General features: G+C 43.3%; 1 protein-coding gene and 1 long non-coding RNA gene across 2 annotated transcripts in view; one reads left to right on the top strand and one right to left on the bottom strand.

Moving 5' to 3' along the window:
• Positions 1–12,298, bottom strand: part of WDR38 (WD repeat domain 38) — a 176,913-nt gene that overhangs the window by 89,498 nt on the left and 75,117 nt on the right. The gene's annotated exons all lie outside the window — the stretch shown is intronic.
• LOC142100896 (uncharacterized) lies at positions 3,825–9,064 on the top strand. Its single transcript, XR_012678933.1, has 3 exons — positions 3,825–5,169; positions 5,257–5,384; positions 8,906–9,064. It is a non-coding gene; the product is annotated as an uncharacterized LOC142100896 (long non-coding RNA).

Genomic DNA, 12,298 nt, shown 5'->3' with positions numbered 1-12,298 from the left:
CACAACAGCAGGAGAGTAGAGATAGTCTGAGGAAGTCAGCGACTTGCAGCTATGGTTAGAGGTAAGTCAGCGACTTGGAGCAGTAAACTGGAGGCTGAAGATAATGTAGACATGAGGAGTGGACGTGGATAGGTGATGGTAGGTAGAGGAGGAGTCAGTGGTCTGAGTACAGCAAGTTGTACCACTGTAGTGATGGGAAGAATAGTACTGGTGCAGGTAGGTAGCAGGGAAGTCGGTGGTCTGCATTCAGCAAGTTGTACCACCGCTATGGTGAGGAGTCTGGTCCAGGTGTAGGTAGGTAATAGGAGAGTCAGTGGTCTGCGTATAGCAAGTTGTACCACCGCTGTGATAGGATGACTTGTCCAGGTGCGGGTAGGTAGCAGGGAAGTCAGTGGTCTGCGTGCAGCAAGTTGTACCACTGCTGTGAGAAGGAATGAGGACTTGTCCAGGTGCAGGAGAGTGAAGTTGAAAGGCAAACTGTGGCTGTATGGAAACAGCGCGAGTAGAGCAATGTCTTGTGAGGCAGAGATGGAAGGCACAATGAATAGTCTGTATGGAGTAGATGCCTTGCAGTGAGGAGAAGCTGGTCACAGCAGATATGCACAATAACGCTAAGTAGTAGCGTGAGGAGATATCGTAGCTTGAGTGAAAGCTTGTCCTAAATGAAGCAATGCAGTAACACAGTCTATATGGGTACTTGTACCCTATGCAGCAAACAACAATGGATACAACTGGTATGCGAGCAATAGGCAATAGTCAATAGTCAGTAGAGCATACCCAGTTGTGTAGATCCGGAATCAGCTGAGAAGTGAAGCGTTGTAGCGGTATGGGAACCGCCGCTGAGTTGAGCAGGGAGCAGCGTGGAAGCTGAAGCACGAGTAGAGCTGGTAGCAGTTTGAAAACTGCACACAGGAGTAGAGCTGGAAGCAGTTTGGAAACTGCACACAGGAGTAGAGCTGGAAGCAGTTTGGAAACTGCACACAGGAGTAGAGCTGGAAGCAGTTTGGAAACTGCACACACCTATAGAAGTTCACTGGGAGTGAGACTTCAAGATCAGGCAACTACCTAAGGCTCCAGGTGCCTTAAGTAGGGAGGGGTGATTGATCCATAAATCACATTAGTGGTGAGGTGTAGTTGTTAAAGGGAACTGCGCATGCGCAGTGCGACAGGATGGCGGTCGGCCGCGGTTCCACACAGGTGTGAGCGGGAAAGATGGAGAACCACGTACCAGAGTGGAGGCACTCACACTCCGGTGAGTGACAACAGGAATCAGAGCAAGATGCGGATGTTCCAGAGGCTGCATCGTGATCAAGCAAGATCTATGCGCAATGCTTTCTCTTCCTCCAGACAAGTTACATTTTGGCATAGTTCACAAAACCATGATAGACAACCTGGGTATATCCTGGGGTACAAGGGACCCTGCAAGGTGCTTACAATGCAGGAGGTGACCGTGTGCCCATAAAGAGCATTGCAGCGGCAAGTAAAGGAGGAGAAGAACAGTTGTGCCTGGTTGTAGAAGCCATAAAAACTAAGGTGTTGTAAGTGTTAGCAACCAGTACACTTCGCATATGACTGGAGGAAGAAGAATACTTTGTAGAGAGGTCTCTCGTTATTGGAATATGGAGGGAAGGATCGCCGGTCCTGCTGAATACTGGATTGTAGGTGATCATCCAATCTGAACAAGATCCCTTGCAAGGTTACCCACATCTGCAGGATGCAGAGATCGGGAATGGGAGGCAATGGATACAGTGGACAACTGGTTGGTGCCCTTGGAGGAGGGGGTCCCTAAAGAAGTAGGTAGATCTCTGAAGACCCTCCACTATGGTTTACTTTATCTGTGAGCATGTGAAGGTGACAGTAAAGCATTGCTGAACAACATTTATAGCATTTACAGATAGGTGGAACTGAGTATGGCGAGACAGTGAGGAATCCCTACAAGGACAATTGGTACAAGACTTCAAGGATAGTTAATACACCCCCAGGTGAAACATTTTTGTGGATGCCCCAGTGGCTGCATCATGATCACGTAAGATATATGCTGTTGTTTTCTGTTCCAGCAGGTTCGTTACATTTTCATATTCGGCAAGTTCACCGCGTCCAACCTGTGGATCATCCCGGAGTACAAGTGACCCAGCATGGTGATATCAATGGAGGAGCTGACTGCGTGTCTGCAGAGAGCATTGCTGAGACAAAAGAGAGGACAGACATGACTGGGTGCCGGAGGCAGAGACCGGGGGATGAGACATTCCGGATACCGTGGACGAATGGCTGATGCCTGTGGAGTAGATGATTCCTGAAGAAGAAGGTGCAACTGAGCAAATATCTGCTGAAGAGGTACCTGAGAGAGAAAAGTTACTTTGGAGAGCACAGCTGGTGTGGTGTTCTGGTACATGCCACAGAAGAGACTCTCTGAGTACCTACTCTTGGTGGGGAAGGCAACTGTCAGATTTGGGTTCTGTACAGAAGAGTACTACCAAAGAGATTCTGGCAGGTACATTTCCGGATATACCAGTAAGCGAACCTTGGACCCAGCTGTCGGGAAGGATAAGTTAGTTTTGGGAACAACAACAGAAAAAGTACGGAGAAATGTAATGGAGTACACCCAGAGCATTCACAGCGAATCTGAACAGATTCGCTGTCAGCCTATGATGGCCAGGATGGCGAGCAAATTATGGCTCATCGTCCACCAATTTAGTTTGACGCCTCAGCGACTGTTGTCACTATCAAATTTGTTAAGCTTGTCTAAAGAGATGTGAGATGGGAGAGAGGGATTTCCACAGAGTACATGTCTCCTTACTCATCTCCCGTCCTGTTGCCTAGCAACGGGACGTACTTTCGGTGCGCCTGGCGCACATGCGCAGTAGGGCTTGCATACCGTTGCTAAACAAAGGGACGCATCTTTCTCCATCTTTGCCGGCAGTCAGGTGTTCCTGACTGCGTCGGCGTCCTCCTATTAGGGGCTTGGCTATGGTACTTAAGGCACCTCCTCCCACACACCTGTGCCAGAGTATTGGTTTCACCTCTTCAGTGTGCCTTCTCCTGTTCCCTGTTTCCATTATTTGTCCTTTGGTTTCTGACTCCTAGCTTCTTCCTGACCACTCTATTTGTCCTGTGATTTGGCTCCATTGACTATCTGGTTACCGATCCCTGGCAGCTCCTGACCTTCCTTTTGGATAATTCTCATGTACTGCGCTATCGATTGGTCCTTGACCCGGACCGTACGACAATTCCTGCTATCTCCCACTGCATTGTTAACTAGCTGGGAGAACCGTGACCTGCGCACCTCATTCACCCAAGCCCAAACCTCTTTGCGGGGGTCCCTGGTGAATACCTGGGGTGCGTTAGACTCCATGCCTCCCTGTCAAGTAGCACCAATATCAGTCAGCGGCATCCTCAAAGTTATTATCGTATTTCTTTTATCTTTGAAAGCCATTCCTACCCCCAAGAAGAGGTAGAGGGTATTGGGAGGGTGGAACCTCTTCTTGGGGGCAGGGGTGACCTTCATAGTGAATTTGTGCTGGAAAAGTTGATTAGCCAATCTATTTATTAGTATGTATTCTACAGTAGAGTGGTCTTTGTGTTGTATTCGGGTTAGTAGAATGCTGTTTTTGTTTATTAATTGTTTTAAAACATTGTATGTTAGCACCGAAAAGGACACCCAAGTCTGCAGGAGGCAGAGACCCAGGTGATGAAAGATACCGGATACAGTGGACGAATGGCTGATGCCTGTGGAGGAGGTGATTCCTGAAGAAGAAGTTACAACTGAGCAAATATCTGCTTAACAGGTACCTGAGAGAGTAAAGTTACTTTGGAGAACACAACCGCTGTGGTGTTCTGGTACATGCCACAGAAGAGACTCTCTTAGTACCTACTGTTGGTGGTGAAGGCAACTGTCTGAATTGGGTTCTGTACGGAAGAGTACTACCAAAGAGATTCTGGCAGGTACATTTCCGGATATACCAGTAAGCGAACCTTGGATCCAGCTGTCGGGAAGGATAAGTTAGTTGTGGGGACCTTAACAGAAAAAGGAGGGGGAAATGTACCCCCATAGCGGTCACAGGGAATCGGAACAGATTCTCTGTAAGCCTATCGATGGCCAGGATGGCGAGCAAATTGCGACTCATCATCCGCCATTTCAATTTGACGCCTCTGCGACTTTTGTCACTAAGCCAAACCCCTGTGATGGTCTGTGTAGACCAGGTGAAAATGCAAGTATCAGAAAGGCGCCAGAGTGCTAGAAGGTGGAACCCACCTTCAGTTAAGAGAAGCAGACTGATGGCGCAGACTGAAAAGAGCAGAGCCTCTTCAATCAGGTGAAGCGTTAAACAAAAGAATAGGCGCCGTCATCTGGAAGGACTGGAAGAAGAGGAAGTAATGGGGTTAAGATCTGTTTTCTGCGTGGAGCAGGTAAGTATGTTTTCCAGATTTATTTTACTTTCCCCACTGACACCACTGTTGGCCTCAAGGCCTGTAGAGATATTTTCGGACACTAGGCCTGGGGAGCAGTTAGTTGGGCACAAAGCCTGTGGCTAATAGAGTGCTTAGGCCTAATTATTTTTTTGTTGTTACACACAGTTATTCAGGCTTTGAACCCTGTGCAGCATTTTACTAGGCATAGATTAAGGTGGGGACACAAAATTTATTCTTAGTGCCCGTGCACACATTTTACAGGCACTAGTGGGGACAAGTTAGGCAGTAAGCCTGCTACCCTATCATCATTAGACACCAGAGATTGTGCCTCCTACTGTTAAGTCCCATTTGGAGATACGTGCCCATCAGCTAAGACCCCATTGTTACTACAATATTCCCGTCAAACTGGCGGCATCAAAGAAAAAGGGCCATGCACCTTGTAGTCCAATTGTACTGTGTTGGACTGTTCTGTATGTATTGCCAGTTTATTGCTGCTTGCTGCTGTTTTCCCCATCCACTTCATGGTGTATTAAAGCGAGTAGGGTCTGGTCAGGGATAGTGCACTACACCAAGTCTTCTACCATGTTACACATAGACCCAATGCAGTTGCTAGAGTCTTATTGTAACTAGTTTATAGTGGGCGGGACACACTAACAGGAGAATAGGACCAGTCAACCAAGTGGGGAGAGTTTGTTCTGTTTGCCTCCACAGCCACTGAGAAGATGAATACACAGCAGTTAAAGAAACAGGATGTTCCAGGTGACTGGTTCTTGTCTTAATTTATTTGTCCTTGTGTATTTTGTGCTTGTTTCCAGTTACGAGATGCTGATCAGCATTTACTTATAGGAGGACCCTAGTACGGCGAGATGGTGAGGAATCCCTACAAGGACAATTGGTACAAGATTTCAAGGATAATTGATACATCCCAATGTGGAGCGTCTTTTACGAAGTCCCAGTGGCTGCATATTGATCAGGTAAGATCTGTGTGTGTTGTTTTCTCTTTCCCCAGATCCATTATACTAACAGTTTAGGATTGAAATAGAACTGAATATCTCAACTTGCAAGGTAAGCTAGGTACATACTACAGAATATGTCTCCCAATGTGATATCTTTAACATTTTACCAACGACCAAAAGTCCTGATCAACATGCCGATTCATGCGTACACATGTACACAATTTTACACGATTTTCCTTCAGATCTGTGCTCTTCATATGCCAATACCATTTGCTGAAAAGATTGTGACTCTGTAAACTGTAAGAAGATCTGCCTACACTGCTGATGGTGAGTGCATACACACTGCAGAATTTGCTCAACATCGTTCCATGTGATTTTTAGTCCGGTTATAAAATAATATTAAATGATACTATGTGCTTTGGTGCAATAAAACATGATTGGAGGGGCGTACACACTAATGCAATATCAGACCTAACAGACTTTTATCGTGTGATTTGGCACGATAATCAGGAGAACAACCTGTAGTGTGTACCTATCTTTAGCTGTATTTATGTATAATAATCAGAGTACAATAGTAGGAAAGCTCACTGTGTTTTGATAATAACCGGCATTATCAGGGGAGGACTGGCACATTTTAGCCCTGGGGCAAGACTTGACTTGGCAGCCTATTAGGGACATTTTAAAGGTAAAAAAAAGCAGATGGCCCAGTGACCCAGCTCAAAATAGCACATTATGGTGCCGATCCGGGGGGCACATGTCCCCCTGCACCCCAGCCCAGCCTGCCCCTGGGCATTATGTAATATGTAAGTTAAGGGAGGAGTCTTGGGGATAAGGTGTTAGATTATGGTCAAGAGGGTGTTTGTAAGCATTGACTTTGGTGCAACAACCACGGGACCCATACCTGGTTAAAGGTATTTTCTTTATCGTGTAGATGGCAAGTGGTATTTCTATGCTGCCTGTCAGGGATAAGCCCCCTCTAGCTACTACTTGCTTTAATATCTAATCATATATCCCATCAGTCATACAATATAACACCTCTATTTTGTCAAGTAACCGCTCCTGATCCCCTTTATCTGACACAAACCGCCCTCTGCGCACTAGTGACTTGGAAGCCTACTGTAAGGGAACGCAAAAGATTCCAGCCCAAATCTCACACTCATCTCTTTCTCTAAGGGTACAGATTTACTAGTCCTTTTCACAACACAGACACCCGCTTTCACACCTCTCCACAAACTGCCACAGCTACCTATAAGGGCCATAGCAAACCTATGACTTAATTATCCATTTGCACACACTCAGTGCTCTGGTAGCTAAACAGTTAACCCTTCACACACTAAAGAGTTAACCCAGCCAAGCAATCTCTCTCTTCTAAACAGGAAATGAATTTGTTTAGAGCAATAAGGTCATGAACTATTACATTTTTAAATGTAATATACAAATTATACAATGCTTACAGGTTACTAAAAATAGCTAAGATGATATGACATACATAACAAGCAAAACAGTTTCAAATAAAGGGATTAAATTCAGAGTATAACTTACAGATAACTGGTATATTGTGGCCAAGGGAAATTGGCGTGAAGATGGACAGCTTATCAATAATGATTGTTTTCCCAAAATATTGACAATGTCTTGTAACTGGTCTCAGCTTTTAAAAAACACCTTTACACCTTACCCCCACTCCAAGGGGCTTGTGGTCTGTGACACATTTTACAATCACCATTTGCATGTTGCCTGATTTACTACCCAATTCTACTATGTGACCTAACTTTTCTGTGGAGTGTTACACAGGCCAAATTTTATTAATAGATCCCCTATAAATCTACCCATGTATTGATACCAAACAGGCCTAAGTACAGGGTATCAGTTGAGCTTACACTCATTTCCTCAACCTCTCTGTGTGTCAGAAATCTTAATTTGACATATGAACTGCCCTTCAACATGCTTTTGAGGAATATATCACTACTTTTATTGATTTTAAGTGGCATATTTGAAAACTTAATTATTTTTCTCTATATAAAATATCAGCACATGATCTCCTTGAGCCAGACACAATGCTGAGCAGTTCCTAAAAGTTTCTTCTGGTGTCAATACTCCATCCTAGGCCAGGATATAGCTCACCACAGGGGCGTTTGGAGCTGCCACAGGTGACACTGCTATCTTCTAACAACGGGATGTGCAGAGCCACCAAATACACACACCGCAGACTCTCTGGCTTCCCATTTTACATTTTATTTAGTAGCTCAATTTATCAATGGATTCATTTGATATACTATATTTACACTGCAGTTATGATTTAGGCCTTATTCCCCACAATTATGTGATAGGTTAATCCGTATAACTGTAATTCCTCTATGATCACTACACTGGTGATAAACCAAACATAAGATTTAAGAGAAGATATTTGGGTTGAATGTGGTGCCTACATGATTTGGCGATAAGACATTTAGCCACTGTCAAGATGAAGAAGGTTAATTCTGAGTGGGTGATATATAAATTTAAGCAGGTTTTGTCTATTGCTCAATAAATCAGTTGATTGATACTGATGATGACATTGTGTTTAAGCTTATTTATTATTATGCACCTGCTATTATCATTGTAATAAGCCCATGTTATCAGTTTTACTTTGAGTTCTTTGCTGTCTGATTCTCAATGAAGCAAAAAATCCACTTGTTGCAATAGTTGTAAAAATTAAAAAGTAGAGTGTATATAAATGTAATAACATATGTTAAATATACAACATGAGGCACCATTTTGTTGAAGCCAAATTTCATTAAAACATAGGCAGATCTTTTTAATTTTTAATGCAGACAGGACAAGGAGTTTCCTAGAAGTCAGTTCCTATTTCTATACCAAAAAATTATTGTGATTCAAGCTTAGGGGGGTTTCTGGACATCTAGAACCCTCAACCCCATCATACCTCCCAATGTTTAGAATCCCAAAAGCAGGGACAAAATCAGCCCTGTCATTGTTCTGCCGAATCCCCACCCACAAATGGGAAAATTTGGATAAAACACCACCCATTTTTCTATTTAGCCCTTTCCCTTTTGTGATTTACACTTCTGGATGTCTGTCCAAAATCGGGACCATTGGGAAGTATGCCCTAGTGGTGGAACTACCATTAGTGCAGAAGGAGTGGTGCACACGGCCCATAGAAATTATGGGTCCCGCTGCACTGGGAACTAGAGAGCTGTGGGCCCAGGTTCCTTCCTCCCTGATTCCCTGCATTGGGGCCCACAGCACACTAGTTCTGCCTCTGGTATGCCCTATGTATGCCCCTAAATATGGTGTAGAAATAGGGTGCAGAGCAATATCCTGTGTTACAGTGCATTTAAACATATGTTCACAATAAGGCGTTTGTACTAGCTATAGAGGTGATGCATGTTAGTACGGGTTTGGAAAAGCAGGATGTTATGTACCCACAGCAACAACAATCATAATAAGATGTTGTACAATGTTGCCTACTTAGGAAGCTGTTTATTTTACATTGTAAAAATATGTTAGAGCCTTAATGTTTCTTTTTTTTTGTAATTTCACAGCACTTCAAGCAGCATTAAGAAGAAAAGAAGAAGATTATGTTATGTTTATGTTTTTTATTTGAATTTTCTTAACCATCTATTTTCTGTTTCTAAACTATTTATTTTAAAAAAAATTAATAATAATAAAAAGGAGCGTGACTGGACGGCTGTTAAGGGGTGGTGGAGGCCGAGATTTAAATAAAACATAATATTGTAATCCAAAGTCTGTGTTTCAGTTATTTTGATCAAATTGACAGGATGTGTCTGTGTCACTAACTAATGTGCACTCACAAGGATTCTGCATTATGAAAGTCATACAGAATGGCAATCTATAAAAGGTTTGGTTTGGCATTGCCTGTTACATTATTTGGTGAAGGGTTATTAGTCCTGGAGTTGAGAAGAAAATGATATATTCTGATTGCTGAAAATACTGCTTGTGACTACTAAAGTTAAAATGTACTAAGAAAAGCTTTCTAAAGTGGTTTAGCAAATATGGAGATATTATAAGATCTGAATTACACTTTATGACGCCTTATGCAGAGTTTTTTTTTTTTCCTTAAATCAAGTATTTTATATTAAGGCGCTTTATACGTTTTTAAGAACATACAAACAAAGCAAGCATAAAGACAAAAAAAAAATAAAAAATAAAAAAATAATAACCATTATGACGTACAATGTGGCATAAAGAGATTTAGCACTATATTTAAAGTGCAGTTGCAACAATGATTAAATAATGGAAGATTAAAATTTAAGTGCATCCGCTAGGGAGCCCGTTATCACCTTGAAAATACTATCATCGTAGTAAATACCATTTCTGGAGGCTCCACCATACTATTTATCTTAACAGGAATCAGAGAGCTTAGAGCACTTAAAATAAGTGTATCTGTCAAATTTACTGGGTTATATAAACTCAATCTTTAAAAGAATGAATGGATTGACATAACAAGTGGTAAGTGCTAGATTCGGGTTCAAGACCAGAGTGTCACTAAACACATATGTAAACTCCGTAGCTGCCAGGAGCTGGCTCAGCATTGAAGGGCCTTCAAAATGGTGCCACTGGAGCTGTGAAAACTACAATTCCCAGCAGCCCTTCCTGCCGGGGAAAGGGGCAAACAAGGCAACACAGTGTCCCCAATACTATAACAGAGGGAGAAGTCTCATCATCATCATCATCAAAATTTATACAGTGCCAGTAAATTCTGTAGCGCTTTACAATAGGGAACAAAATAATACTGGGTAATATATACAGACAGAGAGGTAAGAGGGCCCTGCTCTTACAATCATAGCGTACAATCTGTGGCTCCACTTGAGAGCGAGAGAATGGGGATAAAGAATGTTTGAGGTCTGAGAGACACACAGAATCAGTCATTATTGGCCCTGTAGAAGTGAGTCCACATGCAGGGAGAGAATGAGCTCCCACAGACCAGAGATGCCAGAGGCAGTGAGAATCTCACAGAAAGAGATTACAATTCAGCCCTGAATGTGGGGAAAGTTTTAACTGTGACCAGCACCAGAGAACCTTTGGTTGATCAATGGGATTTCTTGCTGCAGTGAGCATTCAAAGCAAGTCTCTAGTCAGAGAGGGAGTCTCCTAACTATGGTGAATTGCAGGAGAGTGGAGAGAATTAATAGCGAGAGGAAGTCTAAATGGTGTATCTGCACTAAGATATCCACTATACTTAAAGACTATGTGTGATTGGTTAGTGTGGTGTGAGTTGTAGAATAATATCTTCATAGTATTTCATAGACAGAGGAGGTTTCTATCCCAGAATTTACTGACTGAGCTGTGGTGCTGCCTAACAATATACACTACCTGAGTGGGAAAACTTGTGGACCTGATTCATCTTCAGATGTAAGTCCCTATTTGTGCCGTATCTTGTGTGAAATAGCTCTGTGCATGCTCAGGAACGGACCTTGCACCAATGAATGCAATTGCATGCAATTCATGTCCGAAATAACCCCTCTGCCTGCCTACGACTTGAACGGTGGAGAGTGGGTGGGATGGGGTGGATGAACATAGGCAATGTACAGAAAGTTAAGAACATTTGCGCAAATAGACATGTGTTGTATGCCCACATATTTCGTGGTTCATGCATGACATTTAGTATCCCCCATTTATCAGTGTACCTTTAACAGCATTTGCCACATAGTTTAAAGAAATCCAGAATAAATAAAGCAAATCTAGCTAAAGGTGCTGTTGTGAAGCAAGGGGTGCAAATGCAATTTTATTTTGCATGCAGGGAACATACTGGATGCTTTTGCATGTAGCACACACATACTGGCCAACTTTATTTTCACACTGCAATTTAGGGTTGCGCTAAATTTATCTCTGTGAAATGCATCATGGTTTACAAAGGTGCAAAATAGAGATGAGCGCACTCGGATTTATGAAATACGAGCCCACCCGAACGTTGCCGATCCGAGTCGGATCCGAGACAGATCCGGGTATTGGCGCCAAATTCAAATCTGAAACTGAGGCTCCGACTCATAATCCCGTTGTCGGATCTCGCGATACTCGGATCCTATAAATTCCCCGCTAGTCGCCGCCATCTTCACTCGGGCATTGATCAGGGTAGAGGGAGGGTGTGTTAGGTAGTCCTCTGTCCTGCTATATCTCGTGCTGTTCAGTTCAGTGCTGTGCTGTGCTGTGCTCAGTCCAGTGGTGCTGTGTCCTGTGCTCTGTCCTTCTGAGGTCAGTGGTGCTGCTGGGTCCTGTGCTGTGTCCTGTTCAGTCCAGTGGTGCTGTGTCCTGTGCTCTGTGCTTCTAAGGGCATAGTTATTTCCCCAATATTCCCCTGTGTTTAAAAAAATAAAAAAAAGTTATTTAAAAAAAATACCAAAAACTAATTTAATTTTTTTTTAATTACCACAAAATTTGCACAACCAATCCTGCAGTATAAGCCCATTGGTACTGCAATATTACCAAGTTCACACATTCAGCAGTAAAAGTCCAGTGGTACTGCAATATTACCAAGTTCACACATTGCCAATATGCCATTTACGACACAGAGTTGCAAGGAACGGCTTAGGCCCTGCCCGTGTTCATGACTAGTGGTTCAGCTTCACCCACGGATCTTATCCCTCCTCCTCCTCCCCCCCCTACAAAAAATTGAAGAGAGTTATGCTGTCAGCAACAAAACAGCAAACAACTCTGCCTTCTAAAGATAAATTATCACAAATCCTCAAGGCGAGTCCAAGGGTGTTGGTGGTTGTCAAGCCTGACCTTCCCATCACTGTACGGGAAGAGGTGGCTCGGGAGGAGCCTATTGATGATGTAGCTGGCGCTGTGGAGGAACTTGATGATGAGGATGGTGATGTGGTTATTGTAAATGAGGCACCAGGGGGGGAAACAGCTGATGTCCATGGGATGAAAAAGCCCATCGTCATGCCTGGTCAGAAGACCAAAAAATGCAC

Source organism: Mixophyes fleayi, chromosome 9, assembly GCF_038048845.1.
Source record: "Mixophyes fleayi isolate aMixFle1 chromosome 9, aMixFle1.hap1, whole genome shotgun sequence".
Classification (NCBI taxonomy): Eukaryota; Metazoa; Chordata; class Amphibia; order Anura; family Limnodynastidae; genus Mixophyes; species Mixophyes fleayi.
Note: the sequence above shows the minus strand (reverse complement) of the source record. Positions and strands in the feature narration are given on the sequence as shown.